General features: G+C 41.2%; 1 protein-coding gene and 1 pseudogene across 12 annotated transcripts in view; one reads left to right on the forward strand and one right to left on the reverse strand.

Annotated features, from left to right (window-relative positions):
* Nucleotides 1-13663, forward strand: part of MCPH1 (microcephalin 1) — a 270092-nt gene that overhangs the window by 61548 nt on the left and 194881 nt on the right. The gene's annotated exons all lie outside the window — the stretch shown is intronic.
* LOC129395832 (adenylate kinase isoenzyme 6-like) lies at nucleotides 8431-11617 on the reverse strand (annotated as a pseudogene).

Consider the following 13663-nt stretch of genomic DNA (forward strand, 5'->3'; position numbering starts at 1 on the left):
ACTTGAGCCACTTTTCATGTAAAATGGATTATTTTCCTGCCGTTTCCTGTCCTTCAAGTAAAAGGTCCTGGAATGAGTACTTCACTGCTGTAATGGAGACACTAATATTTTATGAATGCAGTTTTACAGTTTGCAGTAATGCCAGGCCTTTGGCTGTTTTCCATTAGATGGTGCACTTGGCTGGAAGCATATACTCTGGTAGCTTTGATTTTAAATTTAACTTTCAAGTTGAAAGAGCAGTGACTCATCCAAAGGACAGGTGATATTTATTTATTTTTTCTTGAAAATGCAGCGCGGGTATGTTGTTATCACACGTTTAGGGGAATTGCCACACTTCCTCGAGGATGACACCCTTTGTAAACATCCATGTAAATCATTTCCATTGTTCAGACCCGCTGTACGCAGAAAGATAGGCCCTTTAATGCCGACCAGCCGGCCAGTGAGCTCTGTAAGATCGAAGGTGCCCTTGGTTTCCAACACAGCTGTTTCAGTGATCTGTAGTTGCTTTGATAAATCACTTTTGGCAGAGTGTACCCAGAGCTGGCGGTGGCGGGGATGTGCTCGTTGTAACAGGTGTGGGGTCCATCAGCAGATGTTGCTTGATGAAGCCATTTAAAAAACAGCTGCCTCCTGATAGCCTAACAGTTGCTTTCAGCCCCCATTAGCACGTTGTTTTTTTCTTGTTATGTATGAGAGAAAATATTTCCACAGAAAACATTAAATAGGATCTTCAAAGAACTCCATCTTTTTAAAAATGTGTTTTATTTGTTCACTAACTGATTTTGCATGCATTGTAAATGTGTGGTTCAGAAATTGTCAAATGTGTTTTGGACTGGACGTGGTAGAAATGAGGACCGGCCAGGCTGGATCTCCTGTGCCTCAGTGGTCGTCTTTGGCCACGTAAAGGTAGAGGCCACCGACGGAGGACATTTCCCACTGGGAGACCCACAGGCGCTAAGAGAGGAGCTAGCCGAGGAAATCTATTTAAGATCTGCTGCTTTGGCCAGGTGTGGTGGCTCACGCCTGTAATCCCAGCACTTTGGGAGGCCAAAGCAGGTGGATCACCTGAGGTCAGGAGTTTGAGACCAGCCTGGCCAACATGGGAAAAACTGTGTCTACTAAAAATACAAAAAATTAGCTGGGTGTGGTGGTACACACCTGTAGTCCCAGCTACTCGGGAGACTAAGGCAGGACAATCACTTGAACCCAGGAGGTAGAGGTTGCAGTGAGCCAAGATCATGCCACGGCACTCTGGCCTGGGCAACAGAGCAAGATTCCATCTCAGAAAAAAAAAAAAGAAAAATTCTGCTGGTAGGCATTCTATGCACTGAGCAAAGGAGAGATGTGGAGGCCCAATTTAAATAGTTACAGCTGCTAGCTCCTAAGGTCTATCTTACTACCTGCACCATTTGCGGGGAGTCAGCTTAATGATAGTAAACTGTGCTAAATTGGTCTAGAAATATCCAATTAATCTGTTTGAGATATTCGGAAACTCAATAGCTTGCTGAAGTAGCAAACTTGAATCCTTATTTTTATTTTAAAAGGGAGTAAAGGGACTGTAGATAAGTAAAAGATGCTCTGCACTGCGCCTCTCTGGTACCAGTCCCTCTCGTTTAGGCAGCGGCCACTTCCAGCGGCGCTGTTCACGCCAAGTGACCCTGCCACCGCGCTGCTCCCACCACCCCATGTCCACCCCGTCCTCGGACGCCTGGTCTCAGCACATCACCGGTATTCTCTTCCTCTTACCAGTAATTAGTTTGAGACTGTGACTCACTTCTGTCCAACAAGATGTGAAGGGAAGTCTTCCTGGGAGGTTTCTGGAAAGTGTTCTCTCACTTGTGATAGCCCTGGGAAGAAATGCTCCCCGGGTCCTCAGAGCTTTGTTGTGGCTGGACGCATCTTCTGGAACTGCGACAGCGGAGGAGGAAGCCAAGAGAGTGAACCAAAGAAAGGAAGGGCGGAGGGCGGGGGAGGCCTGCAAACCTTACGGCTTATTTCCACTGACATCAGAGACTCATGTTAATAAGTAACAAGTGGCTTCATTTGTTATGCTCCTCAGACACGCGGTAAGGTAGACACACAGAAATGCACAGCTGTACGTATTTGTCTTGAAGGCTAGAATTTACTTTAAATGTGAGTGGTTTTCCCAGGAAAAATTTATGTCTGTTCTCTTGAGGAATAATTATTTCCTCCTCAATTTTATCTATCGATACATCCATCCATCCATCCGATACAGAGCCTCGCTCTGTCGCCCAGGCTGGAGTGCAGTGGCGCTATCTTGGCTCACTGCAACCTCTGCCTCCCCAGTTGAAGTGATTCTTGTGCCTCAGCCTCCCGAGTAGCTGGGACTACAGGCCCGTGCCACTACACCTGGCTAATTTTTGTACTTTTTTTTTTTTCCTGAGACAGAGTCTTGCTCTACCGCCAGGCTGGAGTGCAGTTGCGCGATCTTGGCTCATTGCAACCTCCGCCTCCCAGGTTCAAGTGATTCTCCTGCCTCAGCCTCCTGAGTAGTTGGTACTAGAGGCATGTTCCATCACGCCTGGCTAATTTTTTTTTTTTTTTTTTTTTGAGATGGAGTCTTGGAGTCTCGCGGTGTTGCTGAGGCTGGAGTGCAGTGGTGCCATCTCGGCTCACTGCAACCTCCACCTCCTGGGTTCAAGTGATTCTCCTGCCTCAACCTCCTGGGTAGCTGGGACTACAGGCGCGTGCCACCACACCTGGCTAAGTTTTTGTATTTTCAGTAGAAACGAAGTTTCGCCGTATTAGTCAGGATGGTCTCACTCTCCTGACCTCGTGATCCGCCCGCCTTGGTCTCCCAAAGTGCTGGGATTACAGGCATGAGCCACCACGAGCAGCCCTTTTTTTGTGTTTTAGTAGAGACAGGGTTTCACCGTGTTGGCCAGGATGGTCCGATCTCCTGACCTCGTGATTCTCTTACCTCGGCCTGTCAAAGTGTTGGGATTACAGGCGGAAGCCACCGCGCCTGGCCTAATTTTTGTACTTTTAAGTACAGACGGGGTTTCACCATGTTGTCCAGGTTGGTCTCAAACTCCTGACCTCAAGTGATCCGCCCACCTTGGCCTTCCAAAGTGCTGGGATTACAGGGTTGAGCCACCGCGCCCGGCCCTCAATTATATTTATTTCTTTGCCTTTCCTTACATCTTTAACTCTTCACACTTTTAAAAAAGTTATTGCCTTCCAAATAATATTTAGGAATATAAATTATTTTATATTAATCCAGGGTAATTTCGATTTGTTTTTAAAAAAGGGGAATAAAAACATTATTATTCAGAAGGGGTTAAATACAATGACAAAAACTGCAATTCAGAATTAATGAGGCATTATAATAGGGTTTGTTAAAAAAATTATGAGGTATTTAAAATAGATTTTTGGCATATCCTTTTGTGACTTTTGGATATGACTTAAGACTTAGTTTATATATCAATAGTGAGTCTGTATAGGAAAAGAATATAATATTCAGTGACTGTCAAACCAGTGACTGGAGCAGCTTGGTATGAAGCGCTTCTTATTCTGGTCTCCCTAATGAGTGATTTTCAATTTTGAAAACTTTTTTTTGAAGTTGTGTTATTTTATTTTTCTGCAGAAGTATCTTCTGCTTTTCATTTTAAAGTATATTTGCTATTTATTTGCAATCTAGTTCTCATCATTAAAAGCAGTACTAAAATCTTATCCCAGAATTTATAGGTTGTGTCTTTTGTCCTTTTTTTGTTTTTAGTATTTTTCTGTCACTTTACTTCCTCAGGTGAAGTTTTAACAAAAACGAGGGACCATGGATAGGAAAGTAGGAATGAAACAGTTTACAGGGTTGAAGTTGTGGTATAATTCTTTTTGTTTTGTTTTGTTTAAAGACAGGGTCTTGCTCTGTTGCCCAGGCTGGAGTGCCGTGGCGAGATCATAGCTCACTGCAGCCTTGATTGCCTGGGCTCAAGTGATCCCTCCAGCCTTGGCCTCATGAGTAGCTGAGACTCCAGGCGGGTGCCACCATGCTCAGCTAATTTTTTTTGTTTGTTTTAGAGATGGGATTTGGCTGTGTTGACCAGGCTGGTCTTGAACTCTTGGCCTCAAACCATCCACTCACCTGGGTCTCCCAAAGTGCTGGGATTACAGGCATGAACCACCATGCCTGGCCCATGGAGTAATTCTTGTGGAGTTGGAAGGTAGAGGTGTGTATGTGTCTGTTTCTCAAAATAGTAGCACTAGCCAGGAAATCCATGAATTTGCATATTTTTCCCCAAGTTCAGCCCATTTGCTTTGGTGAGTTTGGGGTTATACTTAGAGTGGGTAGTATAAGGAGTTTCTGCCCTACACCTTAGCTTAAGCAATTTGAGCACATTGCTTTTTGAGTTCACCACCAAGGATCCAGAGCTCAGAGGCAGTCTTTCCTGTGCAGATAAGAGTGCACCCTGCCTGCACCTCACCATCTTGGGCTCTGTGGCTTCTCTCCTCCTGCCACTGTCCCTTATTGTGGGTAGGCTGGAATTCCCTATGGTCCTTTGTTTGGGGAAGGGGGATGCTTGGATGTTCCCGGGTGTCACCTGTGCATGCCCCCTATGCTGTCCTCCCACCTGCCCTGTCCTGCAAGCATGACCTGCACCCTTCTCCCACACACCCAGACCGCAGGCTTATTCTTACTCTCCCTGGCCAGCCCCTCTTCTTGGAGAGGAGAAAGGATGATGTAAAAATAAGATCTAATGTTGGGAGTCCCCAGCGACTTCCACAAGGAGCAAGGAGCTAGGTGCATGTGTAGACCCCATGGGAGCTTTAGTGTTAGATACCGAGTTTGCTAGATGAAATATCTTTTTAATTGAGGTGGTGCAGATGTATTGTTTGAACACTTTAGACACTAATGATGAACTACTTGGATGTACATTTTTTTGGTTTTTTTTTTTTTGCTATGAAAATTAGAAAAAATATTTATCCAAGACAGTAAGTATTGAAAACTGATACTGGTGCTGTATGGATCACTATTATTGTATTATTTGAAACTGTTTGGAAAAGGTATTGTAGTTTTTAGAAAAACAAAGCAACCTGAATATTAAAAGTCTGTGACTTTGAGTAAAAAACAGTCCACATAAGGGAAAAAATATATAAGGAAGGACAATGAAGTTATGAAACTGTTACTATAAGAAAGCTAAAGGCTGAGCACAGTGGCTCATGCTTGTAATCCCAGCAATTTGGGAGGCTGAGGCAGGAGGATCACTTGAGGCCAGGAGTTCAAGACCAGCCTGGGCAAAGGAGTGAGACCTCATCTCTACTAAAAATAATTTTTTTAAAATATTAGTTGGACATGATGGTGGCCACCTGTGGTCCCAGCTACTAGGGAGGCTTGAGACCAGGAATTCGAGGCTGCTCTGAGCCGTGATTGTACCACTGCATTCCAGCCTGGGCAAGAGTGAGACCCTGTCCCAAAATAAACAAACAAAAAAGAAAGTTAAAGATTTTAGTCTCAATTTTCTACACTGAACCCATCTTTAGATCATAGCATGTATAAAATTAAAAATGGGGGAATATCAACATTATTATATTTAATGCTATAGCTTATTATTGTATTTAATAAGCTACTTCTTTAAAGATCTGGGGTCTCTTGGGTCCACAAACTGAGTCTTTCTGAAGGTGCTTTACACGATGTAGCTGCCAGGGATCTAAGTCATATAATATCCTCAGGATGGGATTTGAAGGCATTTTTCCAGAATTTATCTTTTGTCATATTGGATTTTATTTTTAAAAATTTCCTCTATAGTCAAAATTTATATAAATGTATGATTCTGATAGTACCGTATATATTTAGATGGGCTTATACTGGGCGTGAACAAGGTTAATAATCTTTGTGAATATGTGGTTTATCTCCTTATTTTACTTATTCTTAAGGAAAATTAATTTCACTGTTTACCAAAGAACTGATAGCTAAACCCAAAAGATTTCAAAGAATGTTTTATTTTTGAAATATTTCTATTTATCACTAATAAAACGGGTATATCTGTTTAACTTGACCTATCTTTGGTCTTACTAAAACAAAATCAGCTAGACCATTTCCCAAATAATCATGCATTCAATACTCTTTTTCTCTCTCTCTCCCTGCTCCCTCATCTCTACTCCTTTAGAACTTTCAGAACATTCTTTTGTGTAGATACAGTGTTTCATGTCTGTTATTGTTTCTCACTGGTCATTGGATTCTTTCATGTGACCACCTTTTTCACGTTTGCTCTGATTGCCTTTGGATGCGCCTAACTGTGTGCTTTTCCTATTAAGGAAAAGAATCCTGCATGTTTTTTTCTCATTGAATAACAATGTTAAAAACAGAAAAGGGTTGTTTTTCTTCTTTGCAGTAGGCATTCTGTAGTAGATACCTTGACATACTTAAATTTGTGAGATGTGTCTAGACGAATGGAAGAGTAATATCTCATATTAATATATTGCTAATAATAAGATAAAGGTTTCAGCTTCCTGGAGCTGTCCATATAATAGAATTTGTACTTGTTTTTTCATTTCTGAGATCCTCATACTTTGGGTTTTTTTTAATTTTTTTATTTTTTCGAGACAAAGTCTCGCTCTGTCACCCAGGCTGGAGTGCAGTGGCGCGATCTCCGCTCACTGCAACTTCTGCCTCCCGGGTTCAAGCGATTCTCCTACCTCAGCCTCCTGAGTAGCTGGGATTACAGGTTTCCTGCCACCACACCCAGCTAATTTTTGTATTTTTAGGAGAGATAGGGTTTCACCATGTTGGCCAGGCTAGTCTCGAACTCTTGAACTCAAGTGATTCGCCTGCCTTGGTCTCCCAAAGTGCTGGGATTACAGATGTGAGCCACCATGCCAGGCTCTGAGATCCTCGTACTTTTAAATAAAATGTTAAGATACATGCTTTATGCTTTTGCTGCCTCTCATGTTTCATGAATACAAGTAAACCCATGAGTAACTCATGAATACACATAAACTTCTGGGCCTCCAAACGATGCCCTGCCAGTGGCCATGCCACAGGAATCAGAGGCTGTACTTCACTTTGTGGTTGCTTTATTATTCCACCATTATAAGCTTTAGTAGAAAATGTAAAGAGGGTTGTTAAACTGAAGGAGTGTTGTCTCAAACTGAAGGAGAAAAGTAGTGTTGCTGCTATAAGATGTATATAAACTAAGTGGTGTCTTTTCTACCATCCAATTAGCAATTAGGAAAGTCCTTCTTTGCTCATACCATTCCAAAGGGAATCATCTTATTCTTTCTCTAAATCTCCTTACAATGGAGGCTGCTACAGTTTAAGTATCGCAGGTCCTTTTTTTCAGATTTCACCTGCAGTGCCTATAAATTTGGGGGAATGCCTTTTTTGGGGGGTGCCCAACATACTCAGTGGATCTTGGACCTACCACTAAGTGACCTTCCTTGCTCACCTGTAAGGCTGAGAACACCTTAAGCAAAGTACCAGGCTTCTTTCCCCAAGAGGGCTTTGTAAGCGTTGGCGCCATAAAATCAACCTGAGGACTTAGGTGGCTGGTTATTTCTGAGTAAGTGAATATCACTCTCAAATATGACATTCCAGCAAAGGCCATGGTTGCATAGCCACTGTTTTCAGTTATGTCCTGGTAACTAGGAAGATGGATTGTTTTTTAATCTATGCAAATAATTATATTGCCCTGAAAAAAAGGATACTCAATTACAGTTTCACAATTCTGGAGGGATCAGGCAGGGATAATAAGATACCATTTCCAGATGTTTCCTTTCTGTTTATAAAAGCACAGTTGACTGAATTCTTAGGAGATACAGGCAGAGGGAGAAGAGAAAGGGTTCCTTATGTATCCAGAATATAGAGTGTTAAAATAGCAACAGTACTTTAAACAAAAGCCACAGTCCTCCTTCAGTAGTTCATCTGGGCCTAGTCATTAATTTTTGTTCCACTTGATCTTGGGTTAGCAGTCTCATGAATCCTTCTGCTTCTCAATGAGGGTTATAGAAATCCTCTTCCCCTGGTGGGGTCTCAGCATTATTTAGACAATGCCATAAGAAGCCTGTACCCAAAAGTACCCAGCATAGTTCTTCTCCACGGGGCTCTAACACAGCCCCCTCTTGGTCGAAGGTAAGTCACTCTGGCCTATAGCTAATTGCAGATGCTGATCAGGGAAGTGTCAGAGAAAAACAGAAATCTGTAGGTGACAAAAGATTTTAAATGGCTATGGTTCTCATATTACTGATAATTTTCAAAACTAAATTTATTGAGAGTTCATTACAAGAGTATTGGCAACTGATAAGTAAAGTTAGTTGTGGTATGCAAAAGAGAGTCAACCCAAAAAAAGTTCTAGATACAGCATCTAGAAACACCATAATTAACCTTATTTTAAAAGAACAGTGGATGTTACATCTAATTTATAAAAATGGAAGAACATAACCTTTACAGAAAAAATCTTCAGATATAACAAAATAGTCCCAAGACGTAATATACAATGAATATGCCAAGCATATAATTAGAATAGACCAAGAATATCACATAAAGAGGGTTATTTTAGAGGGGACATAAACACCTATATATTAATAACATATATTTAACCTAGGGCTGGCTAAGTATCTTTTTTGATTTGACAACTTTTCCCATATAACTTATCAATAGTAACACATCAAATGGATCTCCTAATTATTTCGAGCATCTGCTTTTTATTAAAGTAAAAGCACAAATACTTTTTATTTTCCAGGTATGTCTGGGGAATCTTAGACAGTTTTTTGTTTTGTTTTGTTTTTTTGAGATGGAGACTCACTCTGTCGCCCAGGCTGGAGTGCATTGGCCCGATCTTAGCTCACTGCAACCTCCGCCTCCTGGGTTTCAAGCCATTCTCCTGCCCCAGCCTCCCAAGTAGCTGGGATTACAGGTGCCTGCCACCATGCCTGGCTAATTTTTGTATTTTTTAGTAGAGATGGGGTTTCGCCGTGGTGGCCAGGCTGGTCTCGAACTCCTGACCTCAGGTAATCCACCTGCCTCGGCTTCCCAAAGTGCTGGAATTACAGGGATAAGCCACCATGTCCAGCCTCAGACAGTTTTAAGTACAAAATATATCATTTAGGATTTGATTTGCGGAAGGCAAAATATCAAAAATTATCAAGAAATTTTGAATACCTGATTCCAATAGGATCATGTAACTTAGAAACAATTTTTGACTACCTATTTGATCAAAGTGACTGTAAAAGATTTTAAAAGTAAACAGAGAGGTAACATGATTGTAAAGAACCTTAGCTCTTTCCTAAGAGACAAGATTTCTTGAATACTCAAGGGTAAAATAAAGTCAATATAAACCATAGAAGGTTATTCTCATAAAACACAGAATCTTTGGAATCTAAGCCAATTATACAGAAAAAAGAATAAGCCTTTTTTTTTTAGGTGAATATGGTAAACAGTAAACCAAAGAAACAGGCTCATCAATATTGCATAAACTTTTCTTTGTTTTTAAATGTTTAGTCTTTAGTTTTAAGAGATCATCTGCATTTTTTCTGTAATAAACTTAAAAGATATCCACCTATATTTCTTCAGATTTATTAATTCTGTAGCAATTTAAGCATTGAAATGACAGTTTTTGTCTCAATCCTTTTTTTTTTTTTTTTTTTTTGAGACGAAGTCTGGCTCTGTTGCCCAGGCTGGAGTGCAGTGGCACGATCTTGGCTCACTGCAAGCTCCGTCTCCCCAGGTTCACGCCATTCTCCTGCCTCGGCCTCCCAAGTAGCTGGGACTATAGGTGCCCACCATCATGCCCGGCTAATTTTTTGTATTTTTAGTAGAGATGAGGTTTCACAGTGTTAGCCAGGATGGTCTCGATCTCCTGAACTCGTGGTCTGCCCACCTCAGCCTCCCAAAGTGCTGGGATTACAGGCGTGAGCCACCGTGCCCAGCCTGTCTCAATCCTTAACAATGCTATATTTGTTGTATTTCAAATGTTTAGCTTTCTCATGGAGAAAAAGAAACATAGGCATAAACCTTTATACTATCCGCCTGCTAGTCCTGCAACATGAGTTTAATAAAGCGTTCCTGATACTTTAACAATTTCTATGATGTCAGCAGAGAGATATCATCAAGAGTGATTGTAAAGTAGCTAGCCTTATAAGTCAAGAGTTATAATCTTTGATCCACTGCTCAATCCATTTCAAGATCTGATCTACATTATTTTCTAGCTCTTCTGGTTTATTGCTGGGCAGCCGATGCACAACTTCTTCCTTGTAGGATGCCGTGGCTTCTTCATAAAGAACTTGGAAAATCTCACACTGAATATTGTCTTTTAGTTTCTTCTCATTATAACCCCTCATTTGAAGTATTTCATACAATATGTTGGCATCTATTCTCAATACAAAAACTATATGAAACCAGCGTTCAGGGAAGAAATCACAACCGTGGTAATCAACAATAACTCCACATTCTCTCATTTGGTTATCTAACTCATCAGCTACTCTGTCTTCATCTAAAATGGGACAATTATACTCTTCATCATAGTCGTCATACAATTGCTCTTCTCAAGCTAAATCACCCACATTAATGTATTTCAATCCTGATTTTGATTCTGATATGTGGTTTTTCCAACCCCTGGTGTACCTGGCTTTCTATGACATGTTTCTATCACAAAGTCAGAACAAAGTGACACTTTAGGACTGAACTCAGGGAGTCTGTGGGGTCAAAACTAATTTCATAATACTACTAAGATTTTAACATGCAATGGGTTCACCTTGCTGTCTCCAAAAAAAAAAAATTGCACCACTGCACTCCAGCTAGGGCAACAGAGCAAGACCCTGTCTCTCAAAAGTAAATAAATAAATAATTTAAAAAATTATTGTTAAAAAAAGTTTGTCAGGTTAATGATTCAATTTGATTAAGCACAAATTTACATTTTTTCATAGTCTTAAACTTTAGGAGTAACGTTCACTTATTTGATCAGTAAATCTGTATAGCTTTTGTAAGAACATGTACAAGTAGAATAACAATGTATAGTGTGGCTGGACACAGTGGCTCATGCCTATAATCCTAGAAATTTTTAGAGTCCAAGATGGGAGGATTGCTGAGGGCAGGTATTTGAGACCAGCCTTGGTGACATAGCAAGAGACCCCATCTTAACAAATAAGAATAATAATACTTAATCCTGACAACTCATAGAAGACATGACTATTTTTATTAAACCCCAAATATTCAACTAGTCTCATTTGCAAATATTTACCTAAATGTGTGAACTTGAATTTGTAAAACATTTACATTTCTATAGGAATACTTTTTTTAGTGCTGTTGAAAGTATTATTGGAAGTTCAATTTCCTTAATTTCTGGGAATTTTAGGAAGATTCGATTTATAGGTGTCTCTTTATTTCTAAGCCAGTCAGAACAGAACATCCTTAAGAGCTATCACATTCTCACTTGGTAAGACCATCTCATGATGGTTATCCCAGGATGAGAGACAATAGCTGCTTTGAAAGCTCCCCTGCCACACTGGGCTTCCAGTACCAGAGCAGCTAATGACCCTGCCCTAACAGCAAATGCTGGGGAGCAGGGTGCAAGTGTTTACTTGGGTGCCCTTCACGGGCACTCCTTTTACCTGGTGGACAGCCTGATGCTTTGTTGTCTAAACTGGTATCAGGCGTTCCTCGCATGGGAGATGTGCTTATCCTGGCAGACGCCCTTGTGGCTCTTTTCTGACCCCTCTCCAGTTTATGACTGCCTGACCATCGCTCTGGTGCTCAGAGCCTGCCCTTGTGTTCCTCCCCAGCATCCCGGGGAAAACCCAGGTAGCCTGGGAGAGCCCCTGGTTCTTCAGATGGAATGTGCAAATTCAACACACCAACACGATAGGAAATAAGTTCCAAGATTTATTACTTCCAGATCCTAGAGAGGGAGGGCGCCATGAGTCGGGAGGGCAATGCTCTATCCCCAGGTCACTAGAAGAATGAATGAAGTGTCAGGCATAGAGCAAGAGAGAGTGGGACCCATGGGCCAACACCCTTACTGGGGGCCAGGGCATTGTCCAAGCAGGTTTCCTGCAGGGAGTTTTAGTTGGTGAGTTTAAAACAGGCAGCCATGAGTTTCAGGATCACACAGCAACTGAGAGGTGGTCACTGTGGCATACTCCACAGTCCATTTGGGGTATGGGGTTGGCAGGGCAGCCAGGTAGACTGTCCCTTAGACAGGTCATCACCAGAAAGAGGAGGTGTATAAGGCAGATCCCTGGATCAACCCCATTGAGGACTGGGGGTGGCAGGTGGAAGCTGTCGAGGGAAACTAAGCCCTGTTTCTGGTATGAGAAGGTTAAACTTATGATCAAAATAGATGCCAAGGCTATATGAAACTGTAAGTATTCACTACAGTGGCATTTCCGCAGTACAATACAGACATACAAACAGACATAGATAATTTGTAAGCTTTAATTCTAAAATTTCAGGCCAGGCGCGGTGGCTCACCTCTGTAATCCCAGCACTTTGGGAGGCCGAGGTGGGTGGATCACCTGAGGTCAGGAGTTGGAGACCAGCCTGGCCAACATGGTGGAACCCTGTCTCTACTAAAAATACAAAAATTAGCTCAGTATGGTAGTGGGCGCCTGTGATCCCAGCTACTTGGGAGGCTGAGGCATGAGAATTGCTTGAACCCGGGAGATGGAGGTTGCAGTGAGCCGAGATTGCACCACTGCACTCCAGTCTGGGCAACGAGAGCAAAACTCCATCTCAAAAAAAAAAAAAAAAAGAAGAAGAAAAAAAATTCAGTCATAGGCCAAATTTAAAAGCAGAAATATAAAATTTTACTCAGATGTCTACTTCCTGATGGCATGAAATTCTTAATTGTTTTGAAACCAAAGTAGAAAAGTAGACAAACGAAAAATACTAGCAAATCAGATTCTTTTGTCTTTCACCCAACAGAGACAAGATCTCTATAAACCAGCAGTCCTTCCCCAAATACATAGTATACAAACCGCTTCATGTCTGTCATTTTCGTCAACCCTGGGGTCCTTCAAATGCCTTTTGTTCCTTCTCATTTACTTCACATTGACTTTTCAAGACATATTGGTTATACTACACAGTTGGTTACATTTGAAGTATTTCATGTGAATTACAAAAGTTTATGAATAATGTGAATTCATTTTTGTTTATATATGTATATGCATGCATACACATACACACACACTCCTATAGAGTGAACATCTGGCTGAATATACTGCCAAATTGTTAAACAATAGTCATTTCTAGCTGGTGGAATTACAGGAAAATTTGTATTTCTGATTATATATTTCTATAGCATTTAAATTTTTTGCAAGTCAGCATGCATTTCTTAGATAAGCAAAAAAAAATTAAACATTTTTATTTAAATTTTTTTTCAATTCCAGTTAATAGCAGATGTCAACAGAACAAATAAGTTCCCTTATCCATGCTTCTGTATGTGGGGGATTCGCTTGACAGGTGCAACAGAAGCACAAGCATTATTGTGCACCTGTGTCTGAAATGAGACTGAGGCTGCCTAGAAGTCTTGAGGAAAGTGGCTGACGAGTCTACAAAAACACCCTTCTTACCCTTTCTCACTTTGAAGTGCATAAAGACGTTGACACACTTGGAGGTCTGCTGGCTAACTGGTGGAACAGATTCCTGGGGGAAATTTTTTTTTTTTGCTCTTGTACCTCATGTCTGGATTATTTTGGATTGCTTTGGGGACAG

Source organism: Pan paniscus, chromosome 7, assembly GCF_029289425.2.
Source record: "Pan paniscus chromosome 7, NHGRI_mPanPan1-v2.0_pri, whole genome shotgun sequence".
Lineage (NCBI taxonomy): Eukaryota > Metazoa > Chordata > Mammalia > Primates > Hominidae > Pan > Pan paniscus.